The sequence below is a fragment of the Triticum urartu genome, chromosome 5A (genome assembly GCF_056163025.1).
Source record: "Triticum urartu cultivar PI428250 chromosome 5A, HENAU_Tu73, whole genome shotgun sequence".
NCBI lineage: Eukaryota > Viridiplantae > Streptophyta > Magnoliopsida > Poales > Poaceae > Triticum > Triticum urartu.
The window spans coordinates 91,207,315-91,232,259 of NC_141877.1; the positions used below are offsets into that span (position 1 = coordinate 91,207,315).

Below are 24,945 nucleotides of genomic sequence, written 5' to 3' on the forward strand. Positions count from 1 at the left end.
GGGAGGTGGCATAGAGAGAACTCCAAGGACGAATGCATCAGTGGATGATGTTGGAGCTTGTGGAGTGGGTGCTGGAGGTGGCACAAAAGCTGTTGCTAGTGCAGATGAAGTAGGTCTTGTATCAAGCACTGACACTGCAACTGACCTCTGACTTCTTGGCACTCGCTGAAAAGCATCCGTAGTTGTCTTTCCTCTCTTCTCCTCTGCTTCCTCCTGGAGCTGCTCGACTATAGTCTATATCTCAGTCACTTTGAGATCAAGATCATAAAACTTCGTCTCAATGATCCTCTCCAAGCTCTCCTGATTATGAGTCAGGGTGACCAAGCCCTTCTCAATCCTCAACGTTGCCTGAATCAGATAACCTAGTTGATCTTGTTTGCTCTTTAAGAACACCTGATATGCTTCCTCAGCACTTGGCATCCTTGCAGCCTTTTCTTCCTTTGCCTTAGCTCTCTTCTCTTGTGCTTGTGCTGATGAAGGATCATCCCCATTCATCACAACTACGTTATCCTCAAATTCTGGGTGCAATGGTAAATGTTCCGTGTCTAGCAAGTAAGTGCCTATGCCCATCTTGGAATTGATGAGCACCTGAATGTGTGGAGCATACCCATAAGATCTTTTCTGATCTGCAGCAGTCCTCTTGATTGTCTCAACAATCAGACTCATGACCTTGAATTTTTGAGGAACATCAAATATCTGCAGCGAGTTGATTGAATGTCCTCTTATCATCTTGTGATCTCTAGATTTGGGTAACAGAGTATGCCTTAAGATTTTGTTAATTGTAGGCAGACTAGACAACACATAATGCACATATCCAAGCTTGTGTGTCTCCAAGGCTTTGTCTGGGATCTCCTTGTACATGTTTGCCATTGAGTTGTGGTCCTTCTTCTTCTTGGAATACACATCCAAATCATCCTCATGCTCTTCTGGGGCATTGATCAACTTGGCCCACTCATCAACAGTTGATTGGTACCTTGTACCCTCAGACATCCATATAATTCTACCATCTGGATAGAAAAGTGATGTAGAATAGAACTGCATAATGAGCTCATCATTCCATTTGGTAAGCTTCTATCCCACAAACTCATCAACTCCACAAGCTTTGAAGCTTTCATGCACTCCTGGGAAATAGTCTTCATTCTCATCAATGAATTCCCAATCAACCCACTTCATGTCACAGACTATAGGCTTCTTGTGCAGCAGAATGGTCTCATAGAAGTCTTGCTATTCTTTAGTGTGGAACCTATAGTCCACTGTAGTCCTCCTCCTCACAGAATAGGGATCAGACTGTCTCCAAATTCTCAATCTTGCATCCTTCCTGATGTTCATGACCTCAGCCACTGGATGAGTGTCATTGTGTTTTGGAATCTTGGGTTTCAGTTTTCTCATCACTTGGGCTTCTGCATCTTCTTCAACTTCAGGCACTGGAGCCTTGTTCTTTTCTTCAGCTAGGATGTTCCTGGTGCTTCTCCTGGGCTTAGAAGGTTTCTGAGCTTGAGCTGCAGCCTTGGGGGCGGTCTTGGGCTTTGAAGTGGCAACCCCTAACTTAATGGCATCCCCCATAAGCTTCTAGGACTTGGGTGCTGGTGCAACATCCTCTTCCTCTTCATCTTCTTATGGATCTCTCATTATAGAGGATCTACTAATGACTCTGGCAGTGGTCTTCTTGACCCTCTCTTTCCTTTTCTTTCCCTCTCCAGCAGCCTCTTCAGTTGGCTTAGAGATTTTAGCACTTGAGGCTCTGGCCTTTAGGGTTGGCACCCTCTTGGCAGGGGTCTTCTTGTGCAATCCAGGCTTAGTTGTTGCAGCAGTACCATACTCTTTCTTCAGCACTTTCCTTTTGGAGCTAACTTCCTCCTCAACAGCCACATAGTCCTCATCTTCAGAATCTGAGGTTTTCTTCTTCCTTGTTCTGGTGGCTGCTTTGGGCAAATTACTGGGAGTGCTCCTGCTGCCCTCATCATAGCTGCTTGAGGGACTAGGGCCCTCACTCAATTACACTTGCTCTTCTGACTTGTTCTGACTATCACTTTGGTCAGGCATCCTGGCAATCAAACTGACAGCAAACCCTGTGAATGGATATAGATGAGGTAGAATAGATGAGCATCACAAAGTGCAGAGTTTTTGCAAAACAAATGAGTCAAAAACTTAGTTTTAGTTCTCCACAGAAATCATTTCGGAGCTACCGATTTGTCAAACTCGGTGATACCGAAGCAACTGTTGGAGTCTAAACTAGCGAACTCGGTCAGACCGAGTCACAGTTCGGTGGGTCCAAGATTGCTAGGGTTTCATAGAGAATCTAATTCAGTCACATTGATTTGCAATTTTCGTTCAGACCGAAAAGCGCATGTGCAATGGCCTAAGCCAAATCGGTGGGACCGATTTCTACAACTCGGTCGGTCCGAGATGAGTTCGGCGGAGACCTAACCCTAAATTTTTGAATCAAACCTAACCTAAAGGGAGTTTTCTCTAGATAGATTGATTTCATACTTGGTACTGATCACGGCAAAGCAATGTGGTAGGAATCGGAATGAGGAATTAGCACACAAAGTCGAACTCATACCCTAGTTTGGCGGAAGTTCGCTACGGCGACAACGACGGGGCAGAATATCGTTGACAGCGACGGAAACCAGCGGCAGGAGGTCGCTGGCAATGAGGAGATGATCCGGAGACCCGAGGCGGCAGAGCAGGACACGCGCGGGCTGAGGAGGTTTGAAGAAATTTCCAAAATCTCACCCATGGGTATATATATCCTGACCCTGTCGGTGTGACCAAGTGGAACAACTCGGTGGCACCGAGATGCAGAATTGCAAGCGATTACTGCAACTCGGTGTGACCGAAAAGTTCAAATCGGTTGCACTGAGATTGAAAACCTAGATCAACTCAGTGAACCCGGTATGACCGAAATGGATGGATCGGTCGGACCGAAATGCACAGAGAGGTTTTGGAAGTTTAAGTCTATGACGAATCGGGGACTCCGAGTGCTCCTCACACAGAGTGGTTCGAATCTGACTTGGTCAAACTTTGTGATGTAGCATGAATAGAGTTTGAGACGAGAAAAGCATAGATAGCTAGAGGAGGTTCTTAAGCATTCTTGTCCATCCATTTGGCAAAAGAGAAAGAGCCAAACAATCAAAGAGTAAAGTCTATTTTGAACCTTGAATTTATACGGCTGGTCGAAATCAAACCTCGATCTTCCAATCCCTAAAATCGACACCCTGTAATCTTTAATCCTGTTCAATCTTAACCCTAGATCAGTTTGGCTCACTAGGAAAAAGGTCATCCCGGCCCGGATCAATGGCTACCCTCAATTTTTTTCAAAAAAAAAATGTTGGCCCACCTGCTGTCAAATCCACCCTCGCATCTCGCTAGAAATCAGCGCACCGCGAGAGGTGTTGCAGCTGTCAGTGTGGCCGGGGTCTGTGAGGGTGCTCGACAAGGCTGGGAGAATGGAGGCCAGGGATTTCTAGACAGGGGTGGAGCTGATGACAATGGCGGCCCCCATGAACGTCCATGACTTAGTTCCGCCGATGCCGAGCGCGTAGATGGGTCTGCAGGATGCGTCAACTGAGACGACGAGGCTGGGCAGGGTCTGGAACGGCTGATGTCCCACCAGGAGGCTCAGGATGGGAGCCGTGGACTGCCGGACCTTGTCGACCGGCTAATTGCCTGTTGTGGCCATGCCACAGACCTCAACATCAAGCACTACTCACCATATGCACATACTCGATGCGCTCACCCTGTAAATAACCATACAAGCATGCATGCATCGTACATGAGACATGACATGTGTAGTGCAAATGCAGTACTTGTTCACGGCGCTGGCGAATATGATGGCGAACCCAGAAACACCGATACTCCGACGAGCCTAAGAAGAGATGAACGACGTGGTGGATTGCAGCGCCTCACACACCTTTACACCATCTACAAAGAGACCATCCGCAAGCACCTCGACGCACTCGGGCGCCACGGTATGCGCGTGCGGTGTCACACGGCCACGTCGACGTATTCCGCGAGCTCGAGCATTGCCCGTTGGGCGCTACGGCATGCAGCACTCCTTGCTCGATGGGCACCGCCTCCTCATCTAGGGCAACGTGTGGGAGCTCGCTGCCGCAGTCACCGCGTCGGTCTTCGAATGCCCGCGCCCCATTCCATTCTTCATGCATGACACTCAGAGATAGGCTACGGCGCGTACACCACGCTCGGCTCAGGACGCGTACTCATTCGCGTCGCCCATCCTTCTCCATGCCCACCGATTAGGAAGCTGTACTAAGGCGTGCAGGCGACATAATACGGTGAGGCGGCTGGACATGCACTCTTGAGTCACAATTCAACAATGACAAAAGGACATGTACGCGCGTGCATGACCTCTGTTGGCATGGCAGCGCATGCTCTCGGCCACGGCACCCACCGTCTTGCTCTCATAGTCGGCGAGCAGGCTCTTCATGCCACTGCTGAGCATAGATGAGTAGGCGACCAACGGCGTCGTCGATGCAGCTGACCGAAACGATCGGCGGCGCCTGTCCTGAACGACAGTTCTCGGGAAAGAGAGACAGAGAGAAATAGGAAATTGTGGTAGAGAAGATAAATATGACATGTGGGACCATATAGTCAGTCAGAGTAATAAATTATCCCAGCCGGGACTGTTATTTTCCCAACCCGCCAAACTAGTCCGTACGGGTCTAGGGTTAGGATTAACCGAGATTAGAGAGTACAGGGTGCTGATTTCAAGGATTGGAAGGTTAGGGTTTAATTCCGACGAACCATGTGAATTCAAGGTTTAAAACAGACTTTACCCACAATCAAAACAACAAGTGGATGTCCTCGAATGAGTAAAATATGCAATCAACATGCTCACACAATAAAATGACAAATGAAATATGTGGAAAAGCATGCAGAAACACTAGCATCTATCAAGCAATTGGCGATGACTAGGTCATCTATATATGAGTATATTGACTTAGGAGTCAAATGAGAACATTTGATCGTAGGTCATACTCATCGTTTAAGCGCAAGTGGGGTTACCACTTTTACATAAAGCATTATTGTGTTCACACCATTGGAGTTGCTTTAGCTCAATTGATTAGAGTAAAGCTCCCCATAGATGTGATATCCCTCCCTAAGAGGGATGAACTAACCTTGGGTTTTGTCAATGATGACTTCATGTAGGTGTTGAAGATGTGGATGCTCAATGTTGATGTAGATCATGTGGAGCATTCCATTGGAGTGAGTTGCACTTTCAGTACCTACATGGGTTAGTCCCACAAGGAACAAACAAGAATATCCATAGGCATAGAGTGATGTTCACACAAGATGATGTACATGAAGGCAAGATTACCTTGTCCCTTGTCTTACCAACAAGAGGGTTTGTGACTCCTTGAACTAGTGCAAGATGTGGAAGCTGTTTGCACTTGTCCTTGCCAAAAATTATATGAGTGAAGTATGTTGGCGGAGTCACCCTCAAGAACTATCTAGTTCTTCTTCTTCGGGATCCACATAATCTTGATGGGAATCCTTGGAGTTGTAGTCGTACTTGATGAAGTAGAAATTGATGTAGTCTTGGGAACCCACTTGACCAAGGTCCTAGGAGCTTCTTCAAACGCATCAATCTCCCCTTGAAGCTTGTCCTTGCCTTTTTGCTTGTGGTGTTGTGGTGGAAGATCATCTTGAGCCTGTGTTCCTTGGAAAGAAGTAGGATCATACTTCTCTTGTGGAGGAACAAACTTTGTCTTGGGGTATTGATCTTCTTCCCACTCAACTCCATTGGCATTGAACTTTCATTCAAAAACAACACCTTGATTCTTCCGATGCCTTCCTTGCTTGCGTAAAATTTCCTCAAATTGCTTACTCCCGGCAAGGCTCTTGTAAACATCTTTATCTATAATTCCCTTCAATAAGCTATTTTCTTGCTTGGGTGTAACTTGGCTAAGAGAATCATTAGTGGAATCAAGAGAACTACAAGAAGCAACAACATTGGATTTAACATGATTATTGTTACTACTAGAAGAAGGATCTTTCTTACTCTTGTTGCGAGATTTAACTTGTGGCGTGTAAGTAGACAAGAGTAAACGCTTGGCAATGTAAGAAGAACTTTTCTTGCAAATTGATTGCTTTTAAGAACCCATGCTCTTGCTCAAGGTTGAGCTTTTCAAAGCGTAACTGCTCATGAGTCTTTAAAAGCTCTCGATGATTTTCCAAGGTAGTTTCATGAGCTAACTTACGAGTGTTTAGTTCTTTAGTTAGACTCTCAATCTCCTTCTTATCATCATCATTCGTTTTATCTTGATTAGCATGATTAATAGCAAGTTAATCATAGTTTTCATCACTCGAGTTGTCAACAAGTAAATCATCATCACCTAGCAAATCATCTTCATCACTATTGAAATCAACATACTCGGGGTGTGATACCTTTGTGCCTTTAGCCATGAAGCATCTTCCAATTCCTTCATTTGGTGAGTCAAATATGTCGTAGGAGTTGGTTGACACAAGTGCTAGACCGGCAACACCTTCATCTTGAGTATATTCGGAGTCGGAGTGATAACTTCTTTCGGAGTGATTGTCGAAGTCGGAGCCAGATACCCATTCACTAACATGAGCTTGATGTCTTCGTTTTGTGTAGCTCATTGATGACTTGTCCTTCCTTTCCAAATCCTTGCTTCTCCGTGATGTTCTTCGTTCATAACGATCATCTCTACTCCTTCTCTCTCTTGGTGGTGATTCTTCTCTTCTACTTCTCCTTTTGGGTGAATCTTCTCTTCTTTTGTAGGGAGTCATACACTCATTGGAGTAGTGTCCGGGTCTTCCACAATTACAGCAATTTTGTTCATGACTCGAAGATCTTTTGTCATTGTAGGACCTTGACTTGGAACTTCTTTCCTTGCTTCTACTCTTGTAGAACTTGTTGAAGTTCTTCACCGTTAGGCTCAATTCTTCATGAAGGCTTGTTTCTCACTTGATGATGTAGGAGCATCACATGAGGCTTAAGAACCACTTGACTTGTTGTGAAGCTCTTCCTTATCCTTGAGTGACATCTCATGAGCAACAATTCTTCCAATGACTTCCGTTGGCTTGAGATCTTTGTAGTTGGGCATAATTTGAATCAATGTGCACACGGTATCATATTTTCCATCCAAGGCTCTTAGGATCTTCTTCATGATGAATCTATCGGAAATCTCTTCACTTCCTAAGCCAGCGATCTCATTTATGATGAGAGCAAGCCTAGAGTACATTTCAATGACACCTTCACCATCCTTCATTTTAAATTTGTCAAGTTGACTTTGAAGCACACCCAATTTGGATTCCATGACGAAGTCGGTACCCTCATGCATATCAATCAAAGTATCCCAAATTTCCTTTGCATTCTCAAGACGGCTGCTTTTGTTGAATACTTCAGGGCACAATCCGTTGAAGAGGATATCGCAAGCTTGAGCGTTGTATTGCAGCATCTTTCAACTCTTCCGCGCTAGTTTCACGGTTCGGTTCTCTCCCATCAAAGAATTCACCTTGCAAGCCAGTACACACAATAGCCCAAACGGCGGGGTTATGTCCAACAATATGCATTTTCATCTTATGCTTCCAACTAGCAAAATTAGTACCATCAAAGTAAGGACCTCTACGGTAGTAATTTCCCTTGCTAGACGCCATTGTGACGCCCCGAGACCGTTGCGCCAGGTGTCTTCCAGTTATTCGCTATTGTTGCCTTGTCATTTGTTTGCGTGTTTCATCTTGCCATGTCATCACCCGCATTGCATCATCATGTTTTTAAAACTTGCATCCGTCCAGGTCTCCCCGTTCCTTCCATTGTCCGTTCTGAGCCCAGACACACTTGCACGCGCCCGCAGCATGTCTGAAATATTATTTTATAAGTGGCCGGAAAATGTTCTCGGAATGGGTTAAAAGTTGACGTGCGGTGTTGTTTTGTTGTCAGTAGACCACCTGCCAAGTTTCATCGCATTCGGAGTCTGTTTGACGCCTCAACCGTTAAACTATAGCGGCAATACTGGTCTTTTCATCGGACGTTTTCGGTCTCCGGAAACCGTGCCGGGCTGCATTCCTCCTCTTTCCTCACAGACCACCTCCTCTCTACACAGCCCACTATCCCCACCGGCAGCCCACCTAACCCCTCCTCGTGTGCGCGTCCGAAAGCTGTCCGAACCCGTACCGCTCAGTCATCACCTTTGCGTTCAGATCATCCCCTAACATCTATAAAACGTCACTGTTTTCTTATTTGGAATCCCCACCTATTTATTTCTCGGCCGTCCGATTATGACTGGAGGGACCAAATAGTCTCACTTTAACCATCTACTATATATATATATCTGGACAAACCCTAAACCCTAGGAGGTTTGTCCCATCCCTTCGCCGCTACCACTTGTCCTCAGGATCCTCCCAGATCTCATCGTCCAACCACGCACAGCCAAGGCTCCACCTTCTGGACACCATCCAGCCTCCACCAATCCATCCATCCGCCTCTGCCTGAGAGCCTCACTCGACCCTGCGCACCACCACCGGCCGGCGACCTCACCGGAGTTCTACCGGAACCACCAGGCCAGCTCCTCGCGACCCTCTCCTTCCGTTCCCTCGTTGCTGTAAATCTCTCTCCCTAATCCCTCATCTCTCTGTACCTCAACAGGAGTCCAGCCCCTTGGCCTGAGTTCGGCCTCGAGTCCCCATCGTCGTCTTCTGCAGCTTTTGCTCTGCCGCCTTGCCCGCTGGTAGCCGGCACCCCTCGCCGGATGAGGCCCTGCCGCCACGCGCCCCATTCTCCGACTCTCTTTTGGCCGCCCTGACCTCCTCTGCTCTCCCTCCTTTCCCTTCAAGCAGAAGCAGGAGCACCCCGCCGCGCTATGAAGCTCTATGCGTGCCGCCGGTCATGATCCTCACCCGGAACCGCGACCTCCGCCTCGGATCCGTCGGCTTCGTCCCGTTTTGGGTCTTCCCCACCTCAAGCTGCGTCACCCTCACCGGAATCGCGCCAAGTCCCGCGCCCCTGCTTCCCTGAGATCCACATTGCCGCCGCCTTGCTCCGTCCCTGCCGTTTACGCTGATGGCCTCCTCTCAAGCCGGCGCCGCCAGCTGCTTCCCCACTGGATCTTGCCGCCTCGCCTGATCCCCGCCTCCTTGCGCCTCCCTGCATCGCCGGCGGCAACGTCTACCGCTTTGAACCTGAGCCCCGCTCCCGTCTGCTTTGTTTCAGTCGAGCAGAGCGCTCGCCTGCTCGTCCGCGTTGACCGCCACACCGCGCCTGGGCTGCCTTCCCTCGATCGCCCGAGGCCTAGCTGCGCGCCCTGCCGGCCTCCCTCCTCCACCGAATGGGCCGAGGCCCATGGTGAGGCCAGCTGCGCGCCCTCCTTTTTTCCCACTGTTGGGTCAGCCTCTGATTCGGCCCATATATGTTTTTTACATGTCTGCGATTTTCCTAATTATCCAGAGTTTGCCAGTTTTACAGAAAACCACTTGAACTTCATGCATATCTTAATTCACAAACTAAGCATCACATGTAAAAACTTTATATATGGAAAATGCTTAAAATTGTGTCTAGTTTCATAATATGTCACTTTCACCCATGTTTAAAATGTTTAAATTGCTGTTTGTGTAGAATTACTCTTATGCCATACTAAAATGGTTTATTTCATAACTAAATAACCGTAGCTCCGATTTTAACAAACTTTATATGTAAATGGGGTAGAAAAATGCCTAGTTTAACATGGTTCACTGATCTTGCATGTTTAATAACTCTAAAATATGCTTTAGTACAGAACAGTACCAAACCTAAAATATGCACATGAGGAGTTTCCGGACTTGTTGTTTGTTGTTCCGGCCTCATTTAAACTTGCCTAGATAGGTAGTTTTCATTTGCTTCACCCCTTGCCATGCTAACAAACATTTAATGTTGTTTGAGTACTTAAAAAGGAGAGAACTAAATAATTGTTGTGGTGTTTTGTCAATATGCAACTCGTTGCATATTGAGCTCCACTTAATTTGTAGTATTGTTTGTGCACTTTGCCATGCCATACATTTTTTAAAACCGGACATGCATCATACTTGGTTGTGCATCATGCCATGGTTATGAGATGGTTGTTTACTATGTTGCTTGCTTCTTTCCGGGTTGCTTCTCTCGTTAGCTTTGGTTTCGTTCCAAAGTTGTGAGGATTCGTTCAACTACATTCGTTTGTCTTCTTCATGGACTCGTTCTTCTTCCTTGCGGGATCTCAGACAAGATGACCATACCCTCGAAATCACTTCTATCTTTGCTTGCTAGTTGCTCGCTCTTTTGCTATGCCGCGATACCTACCACTTGCTATATCATGCCTCCCATATTGCCATGTCAAGCCTCTAACCCACCTTGTCCTAGCAAACCTTTGTTTGGCTATTTTACCGCTTTGCTCAGCCCCTCTTATAGCGTTGCTAGTTGCAGGTGAAGATGGAGTTTGTTCCTTGTTGGAACATGTTTATTATTGGGATATCATTATTATATCTTGTTTACTTTAATGCACCTATATACTTGGTAAAAGGGTGGAAGGCTCGGCCTTATGCCTGGTGTTTTGTTCCACTCTTGCCGCCCTAGTTTCCGTCATACCGGTGTTATGTTCCTTGATTTTGCGTTCCTTATGCGGTTGGGTTATAACGGGAACCCCTTGACAGTTTGCTTTGAATAAAACTCCTCCAGCAAGGCCCAACCTTGGTCTTACCATTTGCCACCTAAGCCTTTTTCCCTTGGGAGTCACGCTCCCGAGGGTCATCTTTATTTTAAACCCCTGGGCCAGTGCTCCTCTGAGTGTTGGTCCAAACTAGAGCACTGTGCAGGGCCATCCCTTGGCAACCTGGGTTACGTTGGCTCCTGTATGCTTAGCTTATCCGGTGTGCCCTGAGAACGAGATATGTGCAGCTCCTATCGGGATTTGTCGGCACAACGGGCGGTCTTGCTGGTCTTGTTTTACCATTGCCGAAATGTCTTGTAACCGGGATTCCAAGTCTGATCGGGTCTTCCTGGGAGAAGGAATATCCTTCGTTGACCGTGAGAGGTTGTGATGGGCTAAGTTGGGACACCCCTGCAGGGTTTTGAACTTTCAAAAGCCGTGCCCGCGGTTATGGGAAGATGGGAATTTGTTAATATCCGGTTGTAGAAAACTTGACACTTAACTTAATTAAAATGCATTAACCGCGTGTGTAGCCGTGATGGTCTCTTTCCGGCGGAGTCCGGGAAGTGAACACGGTTCTTGTGTTATGCTTGAACGTAAGTAGTTTCAGGATCACTTCTTGATCACTTCTAGTTTATGACCGTGCTTTGCTTCTCTTCTCGCTCTCATTTGTGTAAGTTAGCCAGCATATATGCTAGTGCTTGCTGCAGCTCCACCTCACTACCTTTTCCTACCCCTTAAGCTTAAATAGTCTTGATCTCGCGGGTGTGAGATTGCTGAGTCCTCATGGCTCACAGATACTTCCAAACAGTTGTAGGTGCCGATGATACCAGTGCAGATGTCGCAACCCATCTCAAGTGGGAGTTCGATGAAGAACTTTTCGTTGTTGTGTTTCGTTTCCTTTTGATCAGTAGTGGAGCCCAGTTGGGGCGATCGGGGATCTAGCATTAGGGGTGGTCTTATTTTATTTGGTTCCGTAGTCGGACCTTGATTGTATTCTGGATGATGTAATGCTATATTTATGTATTGTATGAAGTGGCGATTGTAAGCCAACTCTATATCTCTTTCTTCTTCAGTACATGGGATGTGTAAAGATTACCCCTCTTGCGACATGCCTACTATGCGGTTATGCCTCTAAGTCGTGCTCCGACACGTGGGAGATATAGCCGCATCGTGGGTGTTACAACCATACTCTCCTAGGTTGTGAAACCAAGGCTATGATCACCAAAAGCTATGGAAATCAAGGCAAATGGAGACCAAAGCTCTGATACCACTTGTAGGATCGAAAGTATGTCTAGAGGGGGTGACTAGACTACTTGACCAAATAAAAATCCAGCCTTTTCCCAATTTTAAGTCTTGGCAGATTTTAACAACTTAGCACAAGTCAAGCAATCAACCTACACATGCAAGTCCAAGAGTATAGAAGTGGAATATAAAACATTTGCATATGAAGGAAAGGGAGGAGTTTGGAGGGAGCAAACGCAATGTAGACACAGAGATTTTTGGCGTGGTTCCGATAGGTGGTGCTATCGTACATCCATGTTGATGGAGACTTCAACCCACGAAGGGTAACGGTTGCGCGAGTCCACGGAGGGCTCCACCCACGAAGGGTCCACGAAGAAGCAGCCTTGTCTATCACACCATGGCCATCGCCCACGAAGGACTTGCCTCACTAGGGTAGATCTTCAAGAAGTAGGCGATCTCCTTGCGCGTACAAACTCCTTGGTTCAACTGCAAAATCTTGTTGGAGGCTCGCAAGTGACACCTAACCAATCTAGGAGACACCACTCTCCAAAAGGTAATAGATGGTGTGTTGTTGATGAACTCCTTGCTCTTGTGCTTCAAATTATAGTCTCCCCAACACTCAATTCTCTCTCACAGATTTGGATTTGGTGGAAAGATGATTTGAGTGGAAAGAAACTTGGGGAAGGCTAGAGATCAAGATTCATATGGTTGGAATGGAATATCTTGGTCTCAACACATGAGTAGGTGGTTCTCTCTCAGAAAATGAATGCTGAAGTGCACGTTCTGATGGCTCTCCTTACTAATGAAGGAAGGGTGGATGGGTATATATAGCCTCAACACAAAATCTAACCATTACACACAATTTACCAAACTCGGTGGGACCGAATCAGAAAACTCGATCAGACCGATTCAGTTCAAAATGTGAACGTTAGGATTTTCGGTGGGACCGACATGTCAACTCGGTGGGAGCGATTGTATTAGGGTTAGGGCATAACGTAATCTCGGTGAGACCGATTACACAAACTCGGTGGGACTGATTTTGGTAATAAGCTAACCGGAGAGTTTGTCAGGTAAACTTAGTGGGACCGAATCACTCATTTCGGCGAGACTGAAACGTTACGAAATGGAAACAGAGAGTTTGCATTGCGAACTCGGTGGGACCGATCGCTCATCTCGGTTGGACCGAAACATTACGAAGGAAAACAGAGAGTTTGCAATCCCATCTCGGTGAGACCGAGATCCCTATCGGTGAGACCGAAATGACTAGGGTTTCTGGCAGTGGCTATGTCAAGTGAACTCGGTGGCGCCGGATAGAACTTTTCGGTGGGGCCGAGTTTGACTTTTGGTTTGGGACATATGTGGATATGAGAAAGTGGTTGAGGGTTTTTGGAGCATATCACTAAGCATTTTGAGCAAGTAAGTCATTAAGCAACACCTCGTCCCCTTTTAATAGTATTGGCTTTTCCTATGGACTCAATGTGATCTTGGATCACTAAAATGAAAAAGTAGAGTCTTGAGCTTAAGCCAATGTGTGTCCTTAGCATTTTGAGGGGTCCACATTCCTAATCCGTGCCATGCCAATCATTCAACTTTCTGAAATGATCATCTTGAAATAGTATTAGTTCAATGAGCTATATGTTGTTGGTAATTACCAAAAACACCCAGGGATAGTTGCACTTTCATTAGTTCATCCCTCTTAGGGGGGATATCACATCTAGGGGGAGCTTTGCTCTAAGAATTGAGGTAAAGCAACTCTAATGGTGTGAGCACAACAATGCTTTATGTAAAAGTGGTAACCCCACTTGCGCTTAAACGATGAGTGTGACCTACGATCAAATGTTCTCATTTGACTCCTAAGTCAATATACTAAAATATAGATGACCTAGTCATTTCCAAATTGCTTGATAGATGCTAGAGTGTTTGCTCATGCTTTGCCACATATTTCATTTGCCATTTTATTGTGTGAGCATGTTGATTGCATACTTTTCCCATTCGAGGACATCCATTTGTAGCTTTGATTGTTTGGCTCTTCTTCTTTTGCCAAATGGATGGACAAGAATGCCTAAGAACCTCCTCTAGCTATCTATGCTTTTCTTGTCTCAAGCTCTATTCATGCTATATCACAAAGTTTGATCAAGTTAGATTGGAACCCTCTGGGTGAGGAGCACTCGGATTCACCAATTCATCATAGACTTAAACTTCCAAAACCTCTCTGTGCATTTCGGTCTGACCGATTTATCGTTTTCGGTCATACCGAGTTCACTGAGTTGATCTAGATTTTCAATCTCGGTGCAATCGATTAGAACAATTTGGTCTCACTGAGTTGTAGTAACCACTTGCGATTCTGCATCTCAGTGCCACCGAGTTGTTCCACTCGGTCACACCAATAGGGTCAGGATATATATACCGACGGGTCAAATTTTGGAAATTCCTCCAAAACCTCATCGCACGCGCGTGTCCTGCTCTACCGAGTCAGGTCTCTGCATCGTCCTCTCGTCGCCTGCGACCTCCCGCCGCTGGTCTCCGTCACCGTCAATGGAAATCTTCACCGCCGTTGCCGCCGTAGCGAGCTCATCACCGAGTTAGGCTATGAGTTCGAATCTTTGTGCAATCCTTACCTCTGATTCTTAGCACAAAGTCAATGCCATGTTTCTTACCATGTATGAGATCATCCTATCTAGCAAAAACTTCCTTTAGATTAGTTTTGATTCGAAAATTTAGGGTTAGGTTTCGGCCGAACTCATCTCGGACCGACCGAGTTGTGGAAATCGGTCTCACCGATTTGGCTTAGGCCATTGCACTTGTAATTTTTGGTCTGACCGAAACTTGCAAATCTGTGTGATTGAGTTCAACTCTCAGTGAAACCCTAGCAATCTCGGAGTCACCGAATTGTGTTTCGGTCTGGCCGATTCCACTAGTTTAGACTCCAAAGTTGCTGCGGTGTCACCGAGTTTATCAAATCGGTAGCTCTGAAATTCTTTATGTTGAGAACTAAAGCTAAGTTTTTCACTCATCTGTTTTGCAAAAACTCTGCACTTTGTGATGCTCATCTACTCTATCTCATCTATAACTATTCACAAGGCAGCTTTCAGTTTGCTATGTCAACCATGTCTGATCAAAGTGATAGCCAGAACAAGTCTGAGGAGCAGGTGAATCCGAGTGAGGGCACTAGTCCCTCTGACAGTTATGATGATGGCAGCAGAAGTACTCCAAGCAACCTGCCTAAGGCTACTACTAGGTAGAGGAGAAAAAGAAATTCTGATTCTGAGGATGAAGACTACATTGCTGCTGAGGAGGAGGTCAGCTCCAAAAAGAAGGTTGTCAAGAAGGAATTTGGCACTGTTGCATCAACAAAGCCTGGTATGCACAAGCAGAGTCCTGCCAAGAGAGTGCCCACTTCAAAAGCCAGGCCTCAACTCTTGAAACTTCCAAATCAACTGTTGAAGAGGCCGCTGGTGAGGGCAAGAAGAGGAAGGATAGGGCCAAGAAAACTATGGCCAGAGTCATAGGCAAGCCCTCAATGAGGATTTTGTCTGATGAGGAGGAAGAGGAAGAAGAGGATGCTGCACCAGCACCTAAAGCACAAAAGCTGATGGGGGATGCCATCAAGTTTGGGGCTGCTCCTTCCAAGCCCAAGACTTCCCCCCAAAGCTTCTGCTCCATCCCCCAAGACTGCACCAAAGAGGAGCACAAGAGGAGAACAAGGCCCCAGTGCCTGAAGTTGAAGAAGAAGATGATGAAGCCCAAGTGCTCAGGAAGCTCAAGCCAAAGATCCCTGACCATGATGACAATCATCCAGTGGCTGAGAACATGAAAATTAGAAAGGATGCAGGTCTCAGATTGTGGAGACAATCAGATCCATATGCTGTGAGGAGAAGGACTACTGTGGACTATAGGTTTCACACCAAGGAGCAGCAGGACTTCTATGAGACAATTCTATTGGATAAGAAGCCCATAGTGTGTGACATGAAATGGGTTGATTGGAAATACATCGACAACAATGAAGACCACTTCCCAGGAGTGCATGAGAGCTTCAAACTCAATGGAGTAGATGCTTTTGTGGGTCAGAAACTGACCAAGTAGAATGATTAGCTCATCATGCAATTCTAATCTACAGCTCATTTCTATCTTGATGGAGGGATTGTATGGATGTCTGAAGGTATGAGGCACCAATCAATAGTTGTTGAATGGGCCAAGATGATTAATGCCCCTGCAGAGCTTGAATATGACATAGATGTCTATGCCAAGAGGAAGAAAGATCAGAACTCCATGGCAACATGTACAAGGAGATTCCTGCCAAAGCCTTGGAGAATCACAAGCTAGGCTCTGTATTATTATCTGTTGTCTCGACTGGCCACTATCAACACCATATTGAGGCACACTTTGTTTCCCAAGTTAGGAGATCATAGGATGATCAGAGGCCACTCCATAAATCTGCTTTAGTTGTTTGATGTGCCCCAGAAGTTTAAGGTCATGAGTTTAATTGTTGAGACAATCAAGAGGACAACTGCAGACCAGAAGAGATTATGTGGGTATGCTCCACACATCCAGATGCTCATCAACTCCAAGATGGGCACATGCACATACTTGTTGGACGAGGAACATCTTCCCTTGAGGCCTGACTTTGAGGACAACACGGTTGTAATGAATGTTGAAGATCCCACATCAGTAGAGGCCCAAGAGAAGAGGGAGAAAGAAAAGGCTGAGAAGGCAGCAAAGATGCCAAGTGCTGAAGAGGCTTCACAAGCATTCCTCAAGTCAAAGCAAGACCAACTTGGATATCTTATTCAAGCCACTCTAAGGATTGAGAAAGGACTGGCCACCCTGACTTAGAATCAAGAGAGCCTAGAGAGCATCATTGAGACAAAGTTCTATGATCTTGACTTGAAGGTGACAGAGATGCAGACAACTGTTGAGCAACTCCAGGAAGAAGCTGAGGAAAGGAAAGGGAAAGCTACCACAAATGCTTTTCAGAGAGTGCCTAGGGCACAGAGATCTGCAGCAGTGCCTGTGACAAACACAAGAGCCACTACATCAGCACCTGCAGCCACAGCTTCGGTAGCCCCTCCAGTTGCCACTCCACCAGCTCCATCAACTTCAACAGATGCATTCGTCCTTGGAGTCCTCTCAACGCCTCCTCACAAAGATCAAGCCTAGAGAGACGCATAGCACTATGCATTTTCAAACTTTTTGGTAAATTTTTGCCAAAGGGGGAGAAAGTGTATAGATCATAGGCTTCAAGAGAGAGAGAGAGATTTTCTTCTTTTTGCCTTATTTGCTACTTGTTTGATACTTATTTTTTTACTTGCCTGGATGATACTTTATGTGTGTGTGAGATACTTGTATGGTCATGTGCTTGATCATATCACGTTAATGCTTGTGCTTGAATGATGACATTATCTATCTCTCATGTATGATCATTCACTTTGCCTTGGTGATGAGTGCATATTTCATACAATATCATTTTGAGCACGCCACCAAGATGTATGTGATATGGAAGAGTAACCCATGATCCTAATCGATTGTGCATTTGCATTCAAAAGAAAATTTTAAATAATGCAAAAATTTAGGGGGAGCTCTTGCTTATCACATACTTCTCAAAGCGATGATATATTTCCCTCTTATTATCATTTTTCGAAGCTTTGATCTATATGTTGTCATCAATTACCAAAAAGGGGGAGATTGAAAGTGCAACTAATCCCTGGGTGGTTTTCGTAATTCTTAACAACATATAGCTCATTGAACTAATACTCTTTCAAGATGATCATTTCAGAAAATTCAATGATTGGCATGACATAGACTAGAGATGTGGACCCCTCAAAATTCTAAGGACACATATTGGCTCAAGCTCAAGACTCTACATTTTCATGTTAGTGATCCAAGCTCACATTGAGTCCATAGGAAAATCCAATACTATTAAAAGGGGATGAGGTGTTGCTTAATGGCTTGCTTGCTCAAAATGCTTAGTGATATGCTCCAGAAGCCCTCAACCACTTTCTCATATCTAGATATGTCCCAAACCAAAAGTCAAACTCGACCCCACCGATTTGATCTATCCGGCGCCACCAAGTTCATTTGACATAGCCATAGCCAGAAACCCTAACCAGTTCGGTCTCACCGATAGGGATCTCGGTCTCACCAAGATGGGATTGCAAACTCTCTGTTTCCCTTCGTAATGTTTCGGTCTAACCGAGATGAGCGATCGGTCCCACTGAGTTCTCAATGCAAACTCTTTGTTTCCTTTTCGTAACGTTTTGATCTCACCGAAATGAGCGATCGGTCCCACCGAGTTTTCCTGACCAACTCTCTGTTTGCCTATTACAGAAATCGGTCTCACTGAGTTCATGTGATCGGTCTCATCGAGATTACATTATGCCTTAACCCTAATGAAATCGGTCCCATCGAGTTGACTTGTCGGTCCCACCAAAAATCCTAACGTTCACATTTTGAACTAAATCGGTCTGATCGATTTTAACTGTTCGGCCCCACCGAGTTTGGTAAATTGTATGTAACGGTTATATTTTGTGTGGAGGCTATATATACTCCTCCACCATTCCTCCATTCGTGGAGAGAGCTATCAGAACGTGCCTACACTTCCACCATTCATTTTCTGAGAGAGAACCACCTACTCATGTGTTCACTACAAAAAGAAAAGACACATCCGTGATATTTTGGGCCGAACGAATTTTTTTTCTGTCATACATATGACACTTCTATGACGAGAATTGTGACAAAACCTGGTATCATCATAGATGTGGTGGGCTCCTACTTCTATGACAAAAAATCATGACAAAAAATGGGCTTTTTGTCCTGGGCGGGCCGGAGATGTAGCTGCATGACATTCTTTGGGCCGTCCATGACGGAAAAACCGTGGTAGAAGCGAGGGCGAGGAAAATTTCGGGGAGTTCCCGGTTACGGTGGGAGGTCGGGGGCCGAGAGATGCGCGTTTCTCTCGTACATGTACGCGCGAGTGTGCGAGGCGTTGCTCTGACTGAACCCGAGCGAGGCGTTGGGCTCTAACTGAACCCGAGCGATTGCACTGCAGGCTACACGTTACTGAACCCGAGCGATCGATCGATGGCTGTTAACTGAACCCGATCGAGCGATTCCTTCGCTACTGCTGCTAACTGAAGCCGATCGATGCTGCCTCTGGATGAACAGTGAGCATTGCGGGGGGGGGGGGTGGATGAACAGTTCCTGGTGGGGGTGGATGAACAGGACCCCGTGGTCTTGCCTCTGGATGAACAGGACCCCGATCGATCGAGCCGGTTGGGGCTGGATGAACAGGACCCCGTGGAGGGCTGGATGAACAGGACCACCCCGTGGAGGGCTGGATGAACAGTAGATGGTGGAGGGCAGGATTAACAGTAGCCCATGGAGGGGTGGTTGAACAGGAGCCCGTGCAGAAGGCTGGTTGAACAGTAGCCGGTGGATTAGCACGCGGTGGAGGCTGGATGAATAGGAGCCCGTGGATGAACAGTCGCAGGTGGAGGCTGGAGGAGGTCGACGGTGGATGAACAGTAGCTCGTGGAGGCTGGAGGGGGTCAACGGTGGAGATGAACAGTATCCCGTGGAGTCCTGTTTTGCGGTATGCCACACCCCTCCCGATGAACAGGACCCCCGTTTCGACCGTAGGAGGTCCTTTTCGTTCATTTTGCGGTACGCCACACCCCTCCCGATGAACAGGACCCCCGTTTTGACCATAGGAGGTCCGTTTCCTCCGTTTTGCGGTACGCCAGACCCCTCCCGACCAACAGGACCCCGTTCCGAATGTAGGAGGTCTGTTTCCTCTATTGTGCGGTACGCCAGGCCTCATTTCCATCGCCTGTTCCGTCCAAGCCCTCCCGATGAACACGACCACGCATTCCGTTCCGACCTAGCCGGTTGGCTCCCACGCGTTCCGTTGCTTCCCGATGAACACGACGCATTCCGTTGCCTCCCCATGAACACGACGCATTCCGTTGCCTCCCCATGAACACGACGCATTCCGTTGCCTCCCCATGAACACGACGACGACGCTATTTCTCCGTTCCGACCCAGCCATGTCAACGAGCCCTCGCCGTACGTATGCGCGAGTAGGCGTTCGAGACCCCGCCCATATGTACACATACATGGCCGTATTTTCTTTATTGCACCCTGGCCGCCTCTACTACGACACGTGCGCGCCTCTACATCCACCAGTATATATGTACGTACACGTTCGCGACCAGAATGACAACACTACGTACGCTTCGACCAGGTGGGTCCCGACTATCAGGCACTTCCTTGCATGCGAAGATGTAGCTGGTGGGTCCCAGCAGTCAGGGGGGCGAAATACGGTGGCCCATCCGGTGGGTCCCCGCTGTCAGGTGGAGGAATAATTATTTTGCACGTAATAAGGAGGCACTTCCTTGCTGCGGCCGTGGACCCAGCTGTCAGCCTCTCCACATACAGTCCATGTCTGATGGAAGCCGTTCCTTGACCATGTTGACTACCCCGTGCCGAGAGCACCAGGGCGGTGGACGACGGCGAGGCCTGGGAAGGGGACGACGCGGAGCCGGGGAAGACGCAGCAGTGGATGCCCACGTGTAGAGGAGTACGAGGGCACTGGTTCGCTGCGGTGTGAGGCTGCCGTCGTCGCAAAGTAACAGGGTGTGTGGGTGAGTAGAGGGATGGTCTGGCTAGCTGTGGGACTAGTAGGGGGCGATGAGGCCTCCGCCGCATCGTAGCCGTCCACGGGAGGCAGGAGCACGAGGCACGACCGACGCTGGTTTGGGCGGCTGGAGAAAGAAGACCAGAGGTTGAAGAAGCACTACGGCCGTTGGATGGACATCGTACGGTCACTGGAGCTAGAATCGTGCATATTGACTAAGTTGACAAAGCCCTCCATCCCCATCAACTTAGTAGGCCCACAAGTCAGCCTGCCACTATACTGGGTCCCAGCTAACATGGGGAGTATTCATTTTTTTGTGCGTAATAAGGAGGCACTTCCTTGCGTGCGAAGATATAGCTGGTGGGTCCGAGCTGTCAGCGGCGGTAACGTTTTTTCGTGAAATACAGAGGCCCTTTCGGTGGGTCCCTGATGTCAAGTGGAGGAATCATTATTTTGCATGTAATAAATAGGCATTTCCTTGCATGCGGCCATGGACCCAGCTGTCGGCCTCTCCACGTTGACCAGGCCGCGCCGAGAGCACCAGGGCGGTGGACGACGACGAGGCCTAGGAAGGGAACGACACGGAGGCAGGGAAGACTCGGCAATTGTTTCCCACGCGGAGGGGAGTACGACTATACGAGGGTTTACTGGTTCGTCTGCCGTCACCGGAGAATAACAACAGGTGTGGGTGAGTAGAGGGATGGCTAGGCCAGTGATGGGAGTACGGTCGGCCGGTGAGGCCTGCGCGGCAGCACAGCCGACCGCGGGGAGGAGGGAGCCGGCAGTCCCACCGGCGCTTGTTTGAGCGGCTGGAGCAGGAAGAGCAGAGATTGAAGGAGCACGACGGCCATTGGATGGACATCCAACAGTCACTGCTTGTGCGTCAACCTTTTTTTAGGAAAGCCTCAAATCTATGGAAAACAGCATACAACCCATCTGCCATTATTTCTAATAGTTTTCAGCCCATTTGCTAATTCTTAAGGTTTTTTGAAGCCCATATTCTTTTTGTTAGCATTACAGCCCAAATTGTGGCCACGGTTAAAAAATTATACGAAATTTTGCATATTTCGGTGCGGTCCGAACTGTTTTTAATCCCGAAATTTCGACTCACATTCAAACTGATTTTAAAAATAAATGTATATCAATATAAAATCCAACAAATTCTCCACGCATAAAAATTAATGTAATTTAAAATCTTGAAATGAAAAAAAATATTTGAAACTAATTGCCGGTTTGATGTGTTTTAAAAATGTACAACCCATTTCTCATTACTGATGGGCCATTTTCTCGGCCAGCCGAATGAAAGCTCTCCTCGCCTTGAAAGATTTGCAGCCCAACAGGCCTGACAAAGCGACTTACTTGGCAAATCACAAAAAAAACTAGGCTGTGGCCGTGGACCCAGCTGTCAGCCTCTCCATGTACAGTACTCTTCCGATGGAAGTCGTTCCTTGACCACGTTGACCACACCGCGCGGAGAGCACCACGGCGGTGGACGGCGGCGAGGCCTAGGAAGGGGACGACGCGGCAGTGGAAGCCCGCGCGGAGAGGACTACGAGGGTTCACTGGTTCGGCTGTGATGTGAGGCTGCCATCGCCGCAGGGCCTAGCCAGCGGTGGGAATAGTAGGGGGCGGTGAGGCCTCCGCGGCAGCACAGCCGGCCACGGGAGGCAGGAGCATGCGGCATGACTGGCGCTGCTTTGGGCGGCTGGAGCAAGAAGACCAGAGGTTGAAGAAGCACTACGGCCGTTGGATGGACATCGTACGATCACTGGAGCTAGAATCGTTCATATTGACTAAGTTGACAAAGCCCTCCATCCTTGTCAACTTTGTTGGCCCACAAGTCATCCTCCCACTATGGTGGGTCCCAGCTAGCAGGGGGTATTCATTTTTTTGTGCGTAATAAGGAGGCACTTCCTTGCGTGCGAAGATATAGCTGGTGGGTCTGACATGTCAGCGGTGGGAACATTTTTTTGCGAAATACAGAGGCCCTTCCGGTGGGTCCCAGCTGTCAGGTGGAGGAATCATTATTTTGCGCGTACAGTCCACGGCCGATGGATGTCGTTCGTTGACCAAGTTGACCAGGCCGTGCCGAGAGTCCCATGGCGGTGGACGACGGCGAGGCCTAGGAAGGGAACGACACGGAGCCGGGGAAGACTCGGCAATGGTTTCCCACGCGGTGGGGAGTACGAGGGTTACTGGTCCGGCTGTCGTCACCGGAAAATAATAGGAGGTGTGGGTGAGTAGAGGAATGGCCTGGCCAGCAATGAAGTAGGGTGGGGCGATGCGGCCTGTGCGGCAGCACAGCCGGCCACGGGAGGCGGGAGCAGGCAGTCCCACCAAAGCTGGTTTGGGCGGCTGGAGCAAGAAGATCAGATATTGAAGAAGCAGCATGGCCGTTGGATTAACATCCAACGGTCATTGCTGCTAGAATCGTTTGTGGACTAAGTTGACAAAGCCAAAGTACACGTCAACCTAGTAGACCCACAAGTCAGCCTCCAAATCTGTCCCAAACAGCATACAGCCCGAAATTTCTAGCCAGATTCAAATTAATTTTAAATCTAAATATACCTTAATTTAAATTCAATGAAATTTTACCCGCACAAAAACAATGAAATTTAAAATATCAAATCCGAAAGAAAACAGTATTTTGGAACTAATTGTCTGTTTGCTGTATTTTTTCATTTTACAGCCCATTTATTATTACTTATAGCCCATTTTTTATTACTTATAGCCCATTTTCTGGGCAAAATGCATCCCTCCTTGTCTTGAAAGATTTCTGGCCCAGCAGGGCGTAGAAAAGCAAGTAGGCCTACGTTGGTTATTCTACAAAAAACAAAATAGCTGGCTAGCAATTTTCAGAAAGGAAAAAAACAAACTGGGCTGGTCATGTGCTAAACATATGAAATAAAAGCCTGGGCTAGACGGGCCACGGGTCCCGCACAACCCAGTTGATACCCTTCTCCGTCCCGAAAAAACAAAATTACTGCGCGCGCTGCTGGGTCCCTACTGTCATCCTCACCATGTACAGTCATCTCCTTATTCCTCTCGGTTGTTGACCATGTTGACAACACCAGAGGGCGGCGCCGCAGCAAGCGAACCAAGGCGGAGGACGATGGTGAGGCCTCGGACGGGAACGAACAGGAGCCGGGGCAGATCACAGCCAGCCGTGGGAGGCGGGAGCAGGCGGTCCCGCCGGCGCTGGTTTGGCTTTGGCGGCTTGAGGAAGAAGAGACTGAAGAAACGCGACAGACGTTGAATGTCAATACAACGGTCAAGGTTGGCACAATTGTTTGGTGACTAAGCGGACACCAAGTAGCATACTTTTTTATATATAGGAAGAAAACTGCGAGGAAAATGTGTTCGTCTGCCGTCCTCCTCACAGGGAACGTTCGCCACATAAGTGACTAGCACCCTTGGTTTTCAACCGAGAGGTCTTGGGTTCGAGTCCCAGGAACTCTCAATTTTTTCCTCCTTCCTTCCTCGCAAAAAAGGGAAAGAAAATCAAATACTTGGGAAGGCGTACAGAACAAGCTAGTGTACCAGTAAAGAGACGTTGCCGAGTTTTAGAAAAAAGAAAGACGTGCTCCTGTAGCTGGTTCGAATCCAAACCTAGACTATGACTATATATGGTGCTATGCTACTCTGTAAGTAATGAAACTGACATATCCAACGTTTGCTTCTCCTCTTCTCTACTTACTCTGCCTAGCATCAGAAGCTCTGGCCGCAGCAACCATGTCCGCTGGCTGCTCGTCCACCTGCTCTTCAGCAGGCAACAACCAGATAAGCACCAAGTCGCAACCCGTACCATCGCCTGTGGGTCTCATCACACCCTCGCCGGCACGCGCACCGCAGCCGATTGCTCATCGCAACCCGCTGTCGTTGGTGTGGTGCCACTGCTGCAAATCACGCAGAGTCATCCGTCGCGTCTCAACCACAATCCGCAACCCTGGCCGAGTCTTCTACAAATGCCCGAATCATGGGGTAATAATATGTTTAAGTGTTGTTCTGCTGCTTTCAGTTGCTGATTTTTTTAATAGTTTGGTTGATGATCTACCAATTTGATTCGTGCAGAAAAGGGAAGATTCATGTGATTTGTATTTCTGGGAAGTTGCTGATGTGGGGGAATGCAACTACACTGATTATTTGGTTAGCCAAGGAATCCCAATACCAGCAGGTTGGGGTGTTGGACAAGTAACTGAAGGAACGACAGAAGAGGAAGATGCAGAGCAGAAGGTTAAAGATGCAATTCCTCTGATCATGGCCAAGCAACAGCTGCTGAACGGCCTTGACAGCAATGAGGAGATGAAAGAGCTTGTGAAGATAATGGGAAAAATCGATGTGCTCTGTAGGATGATTGTCTCTTTATTTGCAGTGTATGTAGCACTCGTGATGTATTCAGTGGCTACGACATGAGCACTTTGCTGAAAC

At 47.5% G+C, this 24,945-nt stretch overlaps 1 pseudogene; it reads right to left on the bottom strand.

Moving 5' to 3' along the window:
• Positions 1–234: 234 nt before the first annotated feature.
• Positions 235–24,945, bottom strand: part of LOC147970436 (uncharacterized) — a 60,238-nt pseudogene continuing 35,527 nt past the window's right edge.